Below are 18,547 nucleotides of genomic sequence, written 5' to 3' on the forward strand. Positions count from 1 at the left end.
GGGTTCAGATGATGCCAAGCATTGCTTGTTCGGCATTGCAAGCCCAGAAAGATGAGTTAATTTTTGAAGGGAATAACATTGAACTTGTATTAAATTCAGCTGCTTTGATTCAGCAAGCCATGATAGTTAAATACAAGGATATCAGGAAATTTTTGGATGGTATCTATGGTTCTGAGAAAAGAACAGTTCAGCAGGCTGATGGATAAGATGTAACTTTTTGAGCTACAGAAACAGCAAGATACTGGTGACTGCTCAGAACTATTTGTGATAAATCTTTAAGACAATAAAAGGCCTCCCTGGTGGTGCCAGGGGCTAAGCACTGCACTATGAAGCAATCCACAGCCTCTGCAGCATGAGTTCGATCCCCGGCCGGCCAGGGAGCAACCCACATGGCGAGGCAGACCTCTGCTGTCTCACCCGCTGCTCCCCTCAGCAGTGTATTTCCGTCTGTCTGCCTGTTCTGTTCCCCACTCTGTCTCTGGTGAATCCTCTCACCCCCCACATCTCTGGCCTGTACCCCAGCTCTTATATGCATAAATAAATAAATCTTAAAAAAAAGTCATTATTGATTTGGGACTTAAAAAAATTGATTATCCTTTCCAACTTTTCAGACAATAAGCAGTTAAAAAGTTAAAAAACAAAAAAAAAAAAAAGGGCCTCCCCTGGTGGCACAGCGGTTGAGCGCTGGACTGTGAAGCTGCCCGCAGCCTCTGCAGCACCAGTTCGATCCCCGGCCACCGGCGAGGGTCCTACATGGCGCGCAGACCTCTCCTACGCCTGCTGCTCCCCTCAGCAGTGTGTTTCGTCAGTCTGCCTGCTCTGTTCCCCCTTCTGGCTCTGGTGAATTCTCTCACCCTCCCGTGCTTCTGACTGTACCCAGTACTTGTATAAATAAATAAATAAATCTTAAAAAAAAAAAAAAGTTAAAAAAAAAACCAACAAAACACTTACTAGGGTTGTTGGCAGAATGTAATTCCTGCCTCTGTAGAGCTGAGGTCCCCTTGCCTTGCTAACTGTGAGTTGGGGGCTGTTGACTGTTCTTAGAAGTTGCCTGGACTCCTTCTCAAGCCTCTCCTGCTTGCTTTATCTATTTATTTATTTTTAAGATTTATTTATTTATACAAGAACTGGGTACAGGCCAGAGGTACAGGAGGGTGAGAGGATTCATCAGAGACAGAGTGGGGAACAGAACAGGCAGATGGACCTAAGACACTGCTGAGGGGAGCAGCAGGCGAGACAGGAGAGGTCTGCTATGTCATGTGGGTAGCTCCCAGGTCGGCTGGGATTGAACCTGCATTGCAGAGGCTGCGGACAGCTTCACAGGGTAGTGCTCAACTGCCTGCGCCACTGGGGAAGCCTCTTCTGCTTTAAAGCTGCATCTTGACAGTGAGTCCTCACACTTCGCATCTCTCTGACTTCTGCCCACCAGCTGGAAGTCTGCTTTTAAAGGGCCCACCTGGACAGTCTTCCTGTGCCAGGGACCATCATTATGGGAACCAGGCCATATCCACATTCAAAGGGAAGGGATTACACAAGGGCAAGGGTCATTGAGGACGCACTGTACCATGTGACCAAATTCTAGTAAAAAGGAAGTGAACGGCAGCTCAGTTCTTCCAGCTGCTCAGGCCGAAACTGTGGGTGTCATCATTGACTTTTTGCTTTTCTTCACACCTCAGAAAATTCTGCCAGCTCAACTTTCCAACCACTTCTATCACCTCGCAGTGGGCCAGCCATCTTCTGCCTTGCAGATGACTGAAGTAACCTCTTGCTTGGTTTGCCCTTGGCAGTCTGTTCTCAACACAGCAGCCAGAGTGATCCAGGCACAGAACATGCCAGACTTTTGCAGGGCTGGGAGAGGGGCACCCCAGAGCTCCCAAATCTGCCCATTCTAAATAGGTTCTGCCATCCGCTGCATCAAGACAAAACATGCTCCAGTGCACAAGACCATTAATGGAATGGAAATTGAATACAGTAGGCGTGCAATACAGAGAAGGGGAAGAATATAGTTTCCCACTCAAGCACCCGACATTACCCATCCCATAGGTGGGTAAATGTCCAGCCAAACAGGGTTGACCCAAAGCAAGACTCAAAAACTTGCCACAAGTCTAAGTCACCTTCTTGTGAGAACCTTAGGAAGGGGAAGACGGGGCCTGGCATGTCTGGAAGGAAAAGAGAAAAATCAAAGTAAAAGCTGCCATTGTTACCTCCCCACAAGTCTCTCTGACATGTTTCAAACAGGCCAGGACCAAGAAGCCAGTGCAGCTCCTTCACTTGTCTCTCTGCCTCATGTGCCTCCTCCAGGCCTCTTTCTGGCTCCATTCTGCTGCCTTCCTACCCAGCTTCTCCTCCTCCCAGCTCAGCTCCACCCTTCGTTGGTGGGGCAGGGAACCTGGCACCTCCCCTTTGCCTGGGGACTACCCTTTTACAAGACCCTGTCATTTCTCTGTTCAGCACCCTTTGACAGGTGCCTGTCTTGGATAAAAGTCAATATCTTAACATGGACTGTAGTCCCTGTTGGTCACTTGGTTTTCCCACTTGGTGCAGGTTCTATTTCGGTCTCCTTAGTAGCCCTGAGACCTCAAATTCTATCATTCTTCCCCTCTTTCACCTCATTATAGCCTCACGGGACTCCCTGCATTTCTCTGATGGGTCAAAAAGTTCTTTTATGACTTTTGTGCTTGCTACTGTCTTTGCCTGGAATGCTATTCCCCAAGATAGCTGATGCCCCCCCCCCCACACACAAGATCTTTATATTCTCCTGCCTTTCTTTATTTCCTGTTCCCCCACTAAAATGTAAGTCTGTTTGAACAGGGATCTCTACCTCTATCTTTTGTTCAGTGCTGTATCAACCTGGCCATGGTAAGTGAGTGAGTGAGTGGTATTGTTGAGTGAATAACATGACAGGAGTTAAGGCACACTGAGGTCCCTCTATTGTTTAGAAGGGAGGTAGTAATAGTTTAACAGGGGTCCTGCAGTGCAGACTGCAGGGCAAGACAAGCATGTTTCCTATAGCTGCTTAAGCAGCAGAACTGTTAGAATAAATGTGGCCTCTGGGCAGCCTCTCCCTTGGGTGCCAGCTGGGTTGAATGGTCCAACCAGGAGGTATCAATCAGGGTGGGGGCCTCTGAAAGAGAACATAAGGCAGTGCAGGTGCTAGCTTGGGATCCCTGCTGAGATGTGCCACATACTCTAAAGACACCCAGACGCTGACTCCCAGACTCCTGCTACTCAGTACCTGGCCTTTGAAGAAGTAGCAGCATCCCTTAGTAGCTGACATCCAAAGACAGAGAAGCCCAAGAGTTTTTGCAGCAGCTAGGAGCCTGCACCCGCCTCAGGCCTTGTCACTGCCATCGCCTGGCAGGAGTACTGAAGGCCCCAGGCTTGGTGTCTCAAACAGCTATTTATCTAGTGCTGTTGCCTCTATGGTTGTCCTGTCCAGCCTCTGGTACTGTTCATCCTGACCTTCAGACTGCGGCTGTGGGCTGCTGCAGCGTCACTGCAATGGCCCAACCTACGAGCGCCTCCAGGTGCTGCCATGAGTTGGGGCCTGGCGGCGTGACACATGCTCTAGGCCTTCATTGGTGGGACAGCACCATCGTGGATGAGGGGCCTTTTGTTTGGGACTTTTGGACACAGTGGACACCATGCAGGGTGAGGGAGCTGGCCACTTGTAGCCTTACTCTTTGCTTCCCGTTTGTTAAATAAACTGTATTATTTTCACTTGAGGCTGAGTGGTTTTGCAATTGTGTGCATGGGTAAGATCCCACAGTCAGTGACTCGCCCATTGGGCACCGTCTTGGGATGGATATAGCACCCGTATCCCCCTGTTTCAATATTAACTTTAGGCCCTGCAATGCTAAAGGTGCATGCTACACTCTTCAGTGTTAATACTAAGAGAACAGAAATAGAACCTCGACTTCACTATCCATGGAAGGGAAGGGCAAAAGAGAAAATTGGATTAAGCCAATGGAAGTCAGGCCCAAAGAAAAAGCAGCAAAGAAAAGTAGATATGATCAAAAGACTGCACAAAGCTTCCTGCTTCCTGAAGAATAATGGCAGATGCTGAAATCCCTTCGTAATCCTCCAAAACCACACAGATCAACAAGAGAGCAGGCAGCACAAACAGCATCCTCAGAGACAGAGAATACCTCCAACTTCAATTTACATGTAAATGGGGAGATAAACATCTGAAACCCCAGAGCCAGCTTCAGAATTCAGTTCTGAAAAGAGGGACTAAGGCAGAAAAGGTGGAAGGGAGGCAAAGAGGCAGAGGGAATGTGTAAGAGGCTAAAGATCAACAGCAGCTAAAATTATGCCCAGAAAGGGAGGCTCCTGACCTGAGAAGGGGTAACTGAGGATAGGTCAGACCTAGTGGGTCAGAACACTGGCTGCAAAGTCATCAAAAGGGGCATTCATGAAAACTGATGCTATTTCGCTGTGGAGCTGTCCGCAGCCTCTGCAGAGCGGGTTTGATTCCCCAGCCTGCCAAGGAGCAAGCCACATGGCACAACAGACCTCTCGTGCCTCGCCTGCTGCTCCCCTCAGCAGTGCTTTCACTGTCTGCCTGTTCTGCTCCCAGCTCTGTCTCTGGTGACTCCTCTCGCCCTCCTGTGCCTCTGGCCTGTACCCCAGTTCTTGTATAAAAATAAGTAAATCTAAAAAAAAAAAAAAAAAAAAACTGATGATATTTTACCTTGCAAAAGAAAATCTCAAGTTCTAAAAAAAATAGCAATAGTATAAGCAATGCTCTCTCATCACAATAAAATTATAAATAAAAAACAAAAGCAAAAAGAACTATCCTGAAATTTTAAAACTCTCTGCTAAGCAACTCTTGGGTCAATAAGGTTACTACAAGCCAAAATTGCATAAATTCTTGAAATAGCAATAATAAAGCTTATCTGAATCTATGAGATATTGTAAAGCAGTTGTTCGAAGAAAATGTGTTACATTGAACACCTGCATCGGTTAAACCAAACGTCAAGTGGAAGTTTTAAAAAGTGAAGTAAGCCAAAAGAAAGCAGAATGAGGAAACTGAGAAATACATACACAGAAGTTAGTGAGTTAGAAAATGGGAAGATCTAAAAAGAATAAGCAAATCCAACTGCTAATTCTGGGGGTAGGAGGAAGCATTCAAATAGAAAAACCACTAGCTAACATTACTAAGCAGGAACAAAAAGGAAAAGACATAAATATTAAGTGCATTTTTTAAATGATAAGGCGGAAATAACTATTGAAACAGAAGAAAATTTAAAAGTCTTAAGAAACTGGGCCTCCCCTGGTGGCGCAGCGGTTGAGCACTGGGCCTCTGCAGCACTGGTTCGATCCCCGGCCGCCGGCGAGGGGCCCACCAAAAAAAAAAAAAAAAAAAAAGTTAAGAAACTACTCTTTATAAATCTAGACAAACACATTTGAAAACCTAGATTAAATAGATAATTGCCTAGGAAAATATTATTTACCAAAATTGACCCTAGTAAACATGAAAAATGCTTGCAAAGGATTACCCATCAAAAAGGTGCAAGGCCTGTTGAGTAAATAGTGACTCTCAAATGAACTCCTCCCACCTCCGTGTCAAAGAGGTCCCAGGTGCTGAGGATTATAACTCTCATCATGCCATGAATCTTTCATGACTCTTGACTTCTTGAAGGGGAAGCAGACCCCGCCTGTGTCGATCAATGTATTTCAGTAGATCTGCCTGTTCTGCTTCCCACCCTGTCTCTGGTGAATCCTCCCACCCCCACCACCAACCCCTCTACACCCCAGCTCTTGTATGCATAAATAAATAAATAAATCTTTAAAAAAAAAATAAAACCGAGCACAGGTGAGCCTGTGCTTTCTTGGTATTGCCTGCCGTCAGTGCGCACCCAGGGTCCCGGCTCAGAGAGCATTCCCAGTAGGACGGATTGACCAATTAATCTCTCTCAGAGAGCATTCCCAGTAGGACGGATTGACCAATTAATCTCTCTCTTCATGTTTCCTTCTCATTTCCCTTGTAAATAAACCTTTTATTAACCTTTCCCTGTGTGCCTGCCTTTGAGTCTTGTCCTGAGTTTTTAAGCATGCGTGCATGAGGACTCACACCCAGGTCATCCCTTTTCTCTTTGGGGTGGCCCAGATGGATCCCCCAGAGAATTTACCAAACCTTTAAAGCTACTTAAAATGTTCCAGAACATAGAAAAGGGAAACACCCACATTATTTTTAAAAGAGCTGCATGCAGTTTAAAAAACCAATAGGAAAGAATAGCCTGCACTTGTTCATATATTGATAGTTGCATGCTTCATTCTTTCCTGAAGTTTTAAGTTCCCAGTTGGTTCCAGGCAGGAAAAGAAGACATCAGTGAAAAGGAGAGAAGAGTAACATCTATAATTAGAAAGCAAAGCTTTTCTAGATATCCTTGGCAGAATTGTGCTGTGTCTCACTGATCAGAACACGGTGGTGTCATTTTTCAGTGGGACACACTGCTTCCCAAAACTTCAGGGTTCTGCTGGTAAAGATGGAGAACGGTTATTGGGTAGAGAACAAGCAGTGACCGCTATAGTTCACCCTTTTGGCACCCTGTCCCATAAGCAGAATATATTCCTTCTCCGATGGAGACAGCTCCAAAGTCTTCCCAGCTCCTGCATCCACAAGCCAGAATTCTGCCCATAGGCAGTTTTCTCTACATAGCCCTGAAGTGAAGCCCCATAGTCCAGGATCCTACCAGCTAGAAGGCAAGTTATCTGCCTCCAACATAGCCCCACATACAATCGCAGAGAAGGGATATAATAAAATTCCTACATGAAAAAGGGGACCATGAGAGACATACCAAAGCTGTTGACAATATCAGATAGAGAGCAGATTCAGCTAGACCCAAGGGTGGCAGGACTGGGGAGATGGGGGGACAGCCTCCCTGACAGTGATCTTTCTCAGCCAACCAGCTCTGGGAGGAATTTCTTTTTTGATTGTGCTCCACGGTTCCATCTTACCCATGAGAATATGATAAGCATCTGTGTGCCAGGTTCCTAATTTTCGTTTCTGATACTCTTATATCTTCAAAGATGTTGTAGTTTTTCTGTCTGTTTGTCTCCTTTTTTATCCTATGTGTGAGTAACCACAACCAATGTTCCACAAAACCTTAATCTTTAAACCTCCTCTACTACCTGTTGGTCTCTGTGCCTTACTGAACCCTCTGGCTTTCTACTTAAAGCTTCCTGACTTGAGGCAATTAGAAAAAAAGTCTGTTGCGGGGAGAGAACACTTTGAAGACCCCACTTCTTCCTCTGTTGAGGGGTGATTCTTAAAGTTTCTTAGGAAAGGCCCTGGATATCAGTATTGCCTTCTTCTAAGCAATTGTGTGGCAGTCGCCACTTCCATTTGGAGAGCAGAAAGAGTGATCTTTTTCAATTCTGCAAATCTCTGAACGATGAACTGTTCAAAGGACATTAGCAGTGTTTTCCTTAGTGAAGTGGTATTTATCCCCGCCTTCCCCTTTTTTTTTTTCAACCTGGCTAACTATAATTCATTGGTCTCTTTCAGGTCGTTGTTTCAGGTCATTGTTGAAAGTGGAATTAAATTGCCAGCATGTGCGAATATTCTGAATGATTCCAGTCATTTCCCCTAACACTCACACTCACACTCACAACTGTGCTTGTCTCCCACAGACCAGTAAATTAATCAAATATTTCATGAGTCCTTGACATTCTAGTCTGCAATGTCTGGACCCTCATGGCCCAAATCCCATTTCTTCCACTCAAAAAGCGCATCTTTTAGCAGATAAGAGACTCTTGGTTGACAGGTGTTTGGTTTTTTTCCAGCATTTTTATTGTATCAGCCCCACTTCCTCCTGGCCTCCAATATTTCTGATAAGAAATCTATTGATAATCTTAGTGAGGATCTCTTCTATGTGATCAGTTACTTCTCTTTTACTGCTTTGAAGATTCCTTTTTATTTGACTTTTGAGAGATTTATTATCAGTCATCCTGGTGGGAATTTCTGAGATAATCTTACTTGGAGTTTGTTGAACTGTGTCGATAGTTATATTTATATATTTAATCAAATTTCAATCTTTGCCGCTATTATATCTTCAACTATTCGCTCTGATCCTGTCTCTTCTCTGGGCCTTCCACAATACATGTGTTGGTCTTTTTCATAGAGTTCACAGGTCCTTTAGGCTCTGTTCACTTTGTTTAAAAAAAAAGATTTATTTATGCATACGAGAACTGGGGTGTAAGCCAGAGGTGCAGGGGGTGAGAGGATTCACCAGAGAGAGTGGGGAGTAGAACAGGCAGATCCACCGAAACACACACTGAGGGGAGCAGAGGGCGAGTCAGGAGAGGTCTGCTACGCCATGTGGGTTGCTCCCTGGCCGGCTGGGGATCTAACTTGTGCTGCAGAGGCTGGCGACAGCTTGATAGCGCTGTCTCCAACCCCTGCTCCCCCAGGGAGGCCCCTCTGTTCACTTTTCTTCAATATTTTTTCTTTCTTTTGCTCAGACTTGATAATTTCCACTGTCCAATCTTCAAGTTTGCTGATTATTTTGCCCTCTCAAATCAACCTTTGACTTCCTCTAGTGAATTTTTGTTATTGTACTTTTTGAGCTCCAGAATTTGTTTTTTGGTTTTACATCTTGTTATTTTTTTATGGTCATAGGTTTTTAAAATTTCTCTACATACTCCTTTAGTCCTTTGAGACTCTTTAGGGCAGTTGTTTTAAAGTCTTTGTCTAGTAGGTCTACCATCAAGATTTTCAGGGATTGTTTGTTGATTTTTTTTCTCCTTTGAAAGGGTCACACTTTGTTGATTCTTTGCATGGTGTATGATTTTTTGGTTGAAAACTGACATTTGAGTTTAATAATGTGTTGTTTTTTCCAATCAAATTCTCTTGCCCAGCATTTACTGCTTTTTGTTATTAATTTTATTCTTGTAGCCTAGCTTTTTGTTGATGAGTAACCTGAGGTATAAAATTAAGGTCTTCTCAGGTCTTTCTGGAGTCTGCTCCTTTCCCTGAACGTATGTAGTCTCCTCATTTTTTTTTAAATTTTTTTTTTAATAGAGGCATGTTATTTATTTATTTATTTATTTATTTGTTTGTTTTGTTTATGCATGCACTGGGCACAGTCAGAAGCGCAGGAGGGTGAGAGAATTCACCAGAGCCAGAGCGGGGAGCAGAGCAGGCAGAAGGAGCGAAGTACACTGCTGAGGGGAGCAGCGGGCGGCAGGAGGGGTCTGCGCGCCATGTGGGACCCACCTCCGGTGGCCGGGGAGCAGCCGGGGATCGAACCAGCGCCGCGGAGGCCGCGGGCAGCTTCACAACCCAGCGCTCAACCGCTGCGCCACCAGGGAGGCCCTGTAGTCTCCTCATTTTCCACATGTATGCAGTCGTGCTTACTGTTGTAGTATCGGGGTCTCGTTCCCAAAAGGAAAAAGAGAGAGAAATTAGGAGGGAGGTAAGAGTTCTGACTTTTAAAATTCTCTGTAAGTCGCTTCAGCCAGAGGTAGAGAGGCTTGCAACAATGAGGTTGGTCTAAGAGTGATGCTGTCCTCTTTTCTGCATCTATGTGAGCAGAAGCAATAACCAGAACACAGATTCCCTTTTCTTTCCTCTGGCTTTTGCAAGTTGTGTTCATAGCTGCTTCCCAAGGGACTGGAGATGGGGGATGGGTATTCCATATGTGTTAAGATCTGAAATTCACTATGAACTACAATTCATTGTCCAAGACTCCCCCTTGAACTTGCAAGCCTTTAATAGATTCACTTCAAAATAGTTACAATGGGCTGATTATGCCAATGCAACTGTCTAGGTGGGAAGATAAGATTCCTGGACCTTCCTGCTCCTCCATCTTCTTGTGATCTGCCATGCATTTTTCAAATTTTATTGATATACCATTTGTTTACATAACTAGTCAGGAATACAGCTTCACACGTTGACATGTGTATTCTTCACTCACCCATCACCAAAGCTTCCACACCAGTACACCATTGCATAATACCGTCCTTTTTTTCTCATCTCTTACCCTCTGGTAATTCCCATATTTTTCACAGAGTCTGTAAGCTGTGATTTATTTTTGCCAACCTGATTTCTTGGTAAGAGCTCAGAAACAGTAAGTTCATGAGAACATGAACAACAGAAAAGAAACAGTGTCAAATCTCTATATGACTGTTCTGTGAAAAGAGAAAATAGGGGCAGAGCTACACTCCTATAGACCACAAAAACATGGCAATAAGACATAAACAAAAACTAAACAGAAACTATCATTGTCTATTTCAAATGAATGGAAAATCTTTAGAAAATGGTATGTCATGAAAACACAACACCAATTAGGACTAGGAAGACTCAGAAACAATGTGACAGACTCAGGAAATAAAATTTTAAATAGCAGGAAAAAAATTAATAAAAAATGAAGTCTAAACCAAAAAGAACAAAAGAAGGAATAAACACATAGCTAATCCTGTAGAAGAAAAAGGAGGACCATCTTAAAAATAAATTAAAGATACAAAAGATGTAGGAAAAAATGACAAATATTGGGGCATCCCTGGTGGCGCAAGGGGTTAAGACGCAACCTATGAAGCTATTCTCAGCCACTGCAGCAGGAGTTCGTGTCTCTCCACTGCTCCCCTCAGCAGTGTACTTTGGTCAGTCTGCCTGTTCTGCTCCCCACTCTGTCTCTGTCTCTCATCGCCCCCTCCTGCCACATCTCTGGCCTGTACCCCAGCTCTTGTATGCATAAATAAATAAATCTTTAAAAAAAAATGACAAATATTAGGGAGACAACAAAGATCCTGCCTATGAATTAGTCCCTTTAAGAAGCAAACCAAACCCCAAAACAGAACTATTATAAAATTTATAAATCAAAAAATATGTTTGCAACTACATTTTGAAAGAGTTTACCCCAAGTCTGAGACTACTGACCTAGGAAACCCATATGAAGATACAGTCTGTTGAAATTATTGGACCTTCTAGAAAAAGGAAAAAACATTTGGGTAACTAGGCAAAAAAAGAGCAAGTAACTTATAAGGGAAGGAAAATCAGGTTTTCCTCCTCAAAAGAAAATGAAATACTTTAAGAAAGTACAAACAGGGCCTCCTCGGTGGCGCAGCGGTTGAGCGCTGGGTTGCGAAGCTGCCCGCAGCCTCTACAGCGCCAGTTCGATCCCCGGCTGCTCCCTGGCCACAGGAGGAGGGTCCCACATGGCGCGCAGACCTCTCCTGCCGCCCGCTGCTCCCCTCAGCAGTGTACTTCGGTCCTTCTGCCTGTTCTGCTCCCGGCTCTGGCTCTGGTGAATCCTCTCACCTTCCCGCACTTCTGACTGTACCCAGTGCTTGTATGTATGTATGTATAAATCAATCAATCAATCAATCAATCTTTTAAAAAAAAGAAAGTACAAACATAGGATTTTATATTTGGAAAAATGAAGTTTCAGGTGTAAAAGTGACCCTGTTATTACGAAAAAGCCGTAGGAATACTGTGGCCTTATCCGAGAAATTGAGCAAAGAATAGGTTTCAATAGTAAATAACTTCATAGAAGTAAGAGAAAGAAGGTAAAAAAATTAATGAGTTTAGATCCACGCAACATGTAATACATCTGTTGATGAAATTTGAATTATCTCTGTGAAAGAAATGGTAGTCCTGTAGTACTATTTCTTGATTCTGATGGATTGAACAGTGATTATGTAGAAAAGTGTGTCCTTGTTTACAGGAATTAGCTGAGGGTGATGGAGTGTCATCTCTGCAACTTGCTTCCAAGTGACGTGGGGGTGTGGTTGGGAGAATAAATATGCATATAGAGAAGATGAGGAAGAATAAGGTAAATGTTATAAAATGTTAACTATGGGGAACTTTGGGTGAGGATTATGAGGGAGTTATTTTGTACTTTTTTTGTAACTTTAAAGTCAACTTGAAATTATTTTAAAACAAAAAGTAAAAATATCACACTCTCAAAGACAATTTGACCATTTGGGAATTTTTTCAAGTTAAGCACGATATGCAGATTACTAAACATATGTGCAGTATCATCTAAATTTTGTTGAATACTTTCATTTAATTCAATAAAATTATACGTTTTAAAACAAAAAAAAAGTTAAGTGCCATCTATTGGTCTTTGGCACAAGGATAGAAAAATATATCATTGGGACAGAACAGTCAGAAATTGGCCCATACGTTAAATGGAAGGAACTTGACGTGATTATTTCTAAGTGAAGTAAGTCAGCAAGTGAAACAAGTTTCTTGAATGGTTTCACTCTTCTGTGTAGTATAAATAACCAAAGAAAACAAAGTAGCAAAGCAAAGCAAAAAAGATGTTTAGACCCTATGGGTTACCGAAGTGGATGGAGGGAGTGGAAAAGGGTTAGGGCATTGGAGCTGGAGATTTCCTGAGGGTCAAGAAAGTGTGTGCAGGGCCTCCCCGGTGGCGCAGCGGTTGAGCGCTGGTTTGCGAAGCTGCCCGCAGCCTCTGCAGCGCCGGTTCGATCCCCGGCCTACCAGGCGAGGGTCCCACATGGCGCGCAGACCCCTCCTGCCGCCCGCTGCTCCCCTCAGCAGTGTACTTCGGTCCTTCTGCCTACTCACCTCTCCCCTCTGGCTCTGGTGAATTCTCTCACCTTCCTGTGCTTCTGACTGTACCCAGTGCTTGCATAAATAAATAAATCTTTAAAAAAAAAAAGTGTGTGCACCTATGGAGTGTGAAGTTTTACCCCAAATCTCATTGCTTATGTAAACAGGTGGAAAAGTCAATAGAATAGGAGAAAAATAAATATATAGTACATATAAAAAAAGAAACTGATCCATACAAAAGTTAGCGCTGACATTCAGTGGGGATGGAATTAAAAAAACAATACTGCTGGAAAATAAATACTTCGATTCCCCACTCACTATAGACATAAAAATTAATTTGAACAAAGGAAAAAGATTAATTTGAACAAAGGAAAGAAATTAATTTGAACAAAAGACAAAGATTTCTTAAGTAGGACACAAAAAGCCATATCCATCAACATAAAATTTTATAAACTGGGTTATTAGGAAATTCTCAAAAAATATCATTAAGAGAATAAAAAAGCAAGTGACCAACTAGGAAAAGATATTCCCAATGTAAAATTTGGGCAAAGATCTGCATCTGTTGAATTCTTTTTTTTTTTTTTAAAGATTTATTTATTTATTTATACAAGCACTGGGTACAGTCAGAAGCGCGGGAGGGCGAGAGAATTCACCAGAGCCAGAGCGGGGAGCAGAGCAGGCAGAAGGACCGAAGTACACTGCTGAGGGGAGCAGCGGGCGGCAGGAGGGGTCTGCGCGCCATGTGGGACCCTCGCCGGTGGCCGGGAAGTGAACCGGCACTGCAGAGGCTGCGGGCAGCTTTGCAAGCCATCGCTTAACTGCTGCGCCACCGGGGAGGCCCTGCATCTGTTGAATTCTTAATTTCAGTCACAATTCTGTTAAGTTCTTGTTCTGTTTTTGTCAAAATATGCTTGTCCTGTTTTCATCATGTCTTAATCTTTCTTAAAGACTTGATACCTTCTTTAATAAATTTTGTCATGCTTACTTTATTTCCTTTTTTAAATTGACCTCCTAATATTTCACATTTTTTTGTGTTGTCACTCATTTCTTCTTCTTCTCTCTTACAATGGTTCATTTCCATAAACGTTTGCTAATTCTGTGTGAAATCTTCAGTTTGGCTCGCTTCTTTCCTGTAGAATGGTTTTACTATTGTTGCTCCAAAGAGAATTTACATTTGCTTTACCAAGTTTAAAACTGTACATTTTATTGTACATTATTTTTTTTAAAGATTTATTTATTTATGCATACAAGAACTGGGGTACAGGTCAGAGGTGTGGTGGGTGAGAGGATTCACCAGAGACAGAATGGAGAGCAAAACAGGCAGATTGACTGAAATACACTGCTGAGGGGAGCAGCGGGTGAGTCAGGAGAGGTCTGCCACGCCATGTGGGTAGCTCCCTGGCCGGGGATTGAACTGGTGCTGCAGTGGCTGCGGATAGCTTCATAGTGCTGTGTCTGAACCCCTTGTGCCACCAGGGAGGCCCCTGTATGTGAATTCTAAATAAAAATGACTCCCCAAAGTTGTATAGACATGTAAATGACTGACAATAAAAGAGGTAACACTTAATCAAGACAAGAATATTTTCTATCATTTTATTTTCATTCTTTAGTGTTTATATCTTCTATTCATACAGATCTGGGTCTCAATGCTTTCTGCAAAGGAATGAACTGATCAAAAAAGTTGAAACCTGTAGACATTCAAATGACATACATGTTATTTTATTTTGCCACTAAATCATGTTCACTCACAAACTCTGCCCAACAAAATCTCCTGCCACTAAATCTTTGATCTCGTAAGGTCTCAATTTTGCCATCTTTTCATTCAACATTATAGATTACTGCTACTGTATGTAATAGTTAACAGGATCAATTCTGGATGTTCTGGAAAGTGTGACTATAAACTTGAACAAAGTGTAGACCTGGGGTTTCAAATTCTCAGGGAAGTCACTCCCTCACCCATCAACTCCCCTCTCACTGCACTGCACTCAGGAAGAACTCATCTTGCTTAACCTTGGGGAGGCATGGATTTGTTGGTTTCTGTTTGTAGCCTGTTCTCTCACTTCAGGAGCAAATCCTATTAGGCTTCAACTTTATACAGTGTTTGGTGTCAAAACAATCTCAAAGTAAGCTTTCCAGAACCACTGATCTCTCTGGAGAGGAACCATTAACTTTCAAACTCACTTCTTAGTTCACTCAGTTCTCTTTTCCTGTGACCACAGTTACCTGATTTTCAATAACTGTATTATTTTACAATTTGCTTGTAGTAATATTTACAGATGATTTTCATTTGCTATCTTGCCAGATCCAGAGATCTTCATATTAATTTTATAAACTATTTAAAAGGTTATTTTAAATGTGCATTCTTTTTATTTATTTATTCATTTTAACATTTACCACTTTTTACATTTTTTAGACATTATTTGCTTCCCCCATCCCCTCAGGTGTAGTCCCCATAGAATTTCCTTCCCCAAGGCACCTGTGCACCATCACCTCAGTCCCCTGTGCTCCTCCCTCCCTCCCTCTGATCCCTCTCCCTCCTCCTCCCCTGCAGGATGTCTGTGGTTTATAATTGTCTGTTTTTGCTTTGTTGTGTTTTGTACTGTCATAATTTTTTTTTACACTGATGTCTTATTGGGTTCCCGTATATTCCTGTTATAAGTGAAACCATCCGATATTTTTCTTTTTCTTTCTGTCTTATTTCACTGACCATAATTCCTCCCAGCTCCATCCAAGTTGCTGCGAATGGCATGAGTTTATCTGTTTTGATTGCTGAATGATATTCCATTGTGTATATATGCCACATCTTCTTGATCTAGTCATCTATTTTGGGGCATTTGGGTTGTTTCAGGTTTTGCCTATTGGAAATAGTGCTGCAATAAACATAGAGGTACAGGCGCTCTTTTGAATCACTGTTTTTGTGTCCTTTGGGTAGATCCTTAGGAATGGAATTGCTGGGTCATATGGTAGCTCCATTTTTAGTAGATTGAGAAACCTCCATACAGCTTTCCACAATGGTTGGACCAGTTTGCACTCCCACCAGCAATGTAGGAAAGTTCCTTTTTCACCACATCCTCTCCAGCATTTGTTGTTGCTTGTTTTTTTGATATGTGCCATTCTTACTGGTGTAAGGTGGTATCTCAGTGTAGTTTTGATATGCATTTCCCTGATGATAAGGGATGTTGAACATTTTTTCATATGCCTGTTGGCATTTCCTCTTTGGAAAATGTCTTTTGAGTTCTTCTGCCCATTTCTTGACTGGATTGTTTATTTTGTTTTTGTTGAGCCGTGTGAGTCTTTGTATATCATTGTGATCAGTCCCTTATTAGTTGGATGGAGTGAAATGTGCATTCTTACAGTCTTCAAATAGTTACTGATTGAGCAGAATAATCTCTTGAAGGTTTAATGAATCACTGTTGATCACTTTCTTGGTGCTGATAAGGGTATCATTATCTTCAAATGTTAATGGGCTGGACACTTTCCTTCATAATGCACACCTGGTAATCAAACTTTGTTTTGTGTCCAGGTTTCTAAATTTTCTTTTCTTTTTTTTAAGATTTATTTATTTATTTATTTTTACAAGCACTGGGTACAGTCAGAAGGGCCGGAGGGTGAGAGAATTCACCAGAGCCAGAGCAGGGAACAGAACAGGCAGACTGACGAAATACACTGCTGAAGGGAGCAGCGGGCGGCAGGAGAGGTCTGCACGCCATGTGGGACCCTCACCTGGTGGCCGGGGATTGAACTGGAGCTTCAGAGGCTGCAGGCAGCTTTGCAACCCAGCGCTCAACCGCTGCGCCACTGGGGAGACCCAAGGTTTCTAAATTTTCTAGAATCTTACCCCGAATTCAAGGCACAGCACCTACTTCATAACTTGGGTCTCTGAGAACCTATTTGGTTATGGATTATGCCATCATTCATTTGCTCATTTACTAATGCATCATTACAATAAACAGAGAGGCTTACTTCCTCTCCTGGGAGCAACAAGTTACAGCAAAAGAGCCACATGTGGTGGATTGCTTTGGCCTATTCAATGAATGAATGAATTATTCATTCAATACTTATTTATTGCTCATTTACTATGTAAATTCGCTCTGGTTCAAATGCTGAAGATAAAATGGAGTACAAGATAGTCATTGGCTATTCCTCTATGGAGATCATAATGAAGATTCATAAACACTTATATATTCAGTTCACTTTGAGGAAAATAAAATGAAAACAGGGCCCCTGGTTTTTTCTGCAGGCAATTAGGGCACGATATTATGCAAAGTCTAACAAAACACTAACTTATGTGGTTTAGGTTCAAGTATCTTAGTAGATAGGGAAGGAACGAGCCTAAAGAGGGTTATATAGTTAAAGATTTCTGAAAGGGTGTATCTGAAAGTGCGTAGGATGAGGGAGAAGGGATGTGAGGAATCTGGACTTCAGCCTGATGTCAGAGTGACAAGTCGTGAAAAATCTCCCAATCTCCCACATAATTCAACTGAAGAGCAGAGGTGTTCATTGGCCTTACACTGTCAAGAGGGGTCGCAATTTGCTCTCTTCCAGCCTAGTTGCTGCCCTAGTGCCTGGACAGACACCAGGATGTTCCCGTTATGCTTTTACATTTTTGCACACGGGATCCACACTTAGCTAGGAGTTCCAATTCCTGCGCTTCGCCCCACTCCTTATAAATAGCTGCTCCAAGGGAGAGGGGAGGGGTGGCTCCAACTCATATTAAATTTTTTTTTTTTTTTATAGAGGCATGCTTTATTTATTTATTTGTTTGTTTGTTTTTTGTTTATACATGCACTGGGTACAGTCAGAAGCGCGGGAGGGTGAGAGAATTCACCAGAGCCAGAGCGGGGAGCAGAGCAGGCAGAAGGACCGAAGTACACTGCTGAGGGGAGCAGCGGGTGGCAGGAGAGGTCTGCGCGCCATGTGGGACCCTCCTGTGGTGGCCGGGGAGCAGCCGGGGATCGAACCGGTGCTGCAGAGGCCGCGGGCAGCTTCGCAACCCAGCGCTCAACCGCTGCGCCACCGGGGAGGCCCCATATTAAATTTTTTTTAAAAGATTTATTTATTTATGCATACAAGAGCTGGGGTGTAAGCCAGAGATGGGGTGGGGGACGGGAATGAGAGGATTCATCAGAGACAGAGTGGGGAGCAGAACAGGTAGATCTACTGAAATACACTGCTGAGGGGAGCAGCCAGGGAGTCAGGAGAGGTCTGCTGCGCCATGTGGGTAGCTCCCAGGCTGCTGGGGTATCAAACTCACGCTGCAGAGTTTTGATAGCGCTGTCCTTAACCCCTGCGCCACCAGGGAAGCCCTCATTTGTGTGTTTTGTTTGCTTTCCTTGAATTGGTTCAAGCCGAGTTCAATTAAGGGGAGACCCACTTTAATGCTAATCCTAAATTTTGCAAAATAAATAAATAAATCCAATTCTAAGCAGGTAGTTAAAACTTGCATTTTCCCTCCTACAGTTCAGAGAAATGCAATTTAGGGAACTCTCCCCTCTCCCTCCAGCCCCGAAGCGATGCTAGGAATGGCTTCAAGTAACCAACTTGGGGCGCACCAGGACCCTTAGTCGCTCCCCTCACTGAACCCAGGTGCAGGGAGCCCTCCTGTAGGTCCCGGGGTGCCCCGTGGGAGGCTCGGGCGAGAGGCCGTGTGAAGCGCGCAGAGGAGGCACGAAGCTGCCTTCACCCCAGGGACCCATCTCCGTGGGATCCGCGAGGGGCCCGGGGCGCGGCGGAGACGCCGCCGGGGCGGGCCCACGGGGAGGAGTCCGTCGCCTAGGGCCGAGGGCGGGCGGCCACCGTCCCCATCTGGGCGCTGCCCGCGGGGCTCCGCCGGCTCCCCAGGCAGCGCGAGGGACCCCCGCGCCGCAACTTATACCCGCCCGACGGCGCCCACACGCCCGCGCGCAAGGCGTTTTAAAGGCCCGGAAGCCACGCCCTCCCCGGAACCGGAAACGTTGCCACAGTGCGCTCCGCGGGCCGGCTATTTATAGGGGGCGGGGCCGTCGCGGGAACTACAACTCC

Source organism: Talpa occidentalis, unplaced genomic scaffold (assembly GCF_014898055.3).
Source record: "Talpa occidentalis isolate TD23 unplaced genomic scaffold, MPIMG_talOcc4v2.1 talOcc4.11, whole genome shotgun sequence".
NCBI lineage: Eukaryota > Metazoa > Chordata > Mammalia > Eulipotyphla > Talpidae > Talpa > Talpa occidentalis.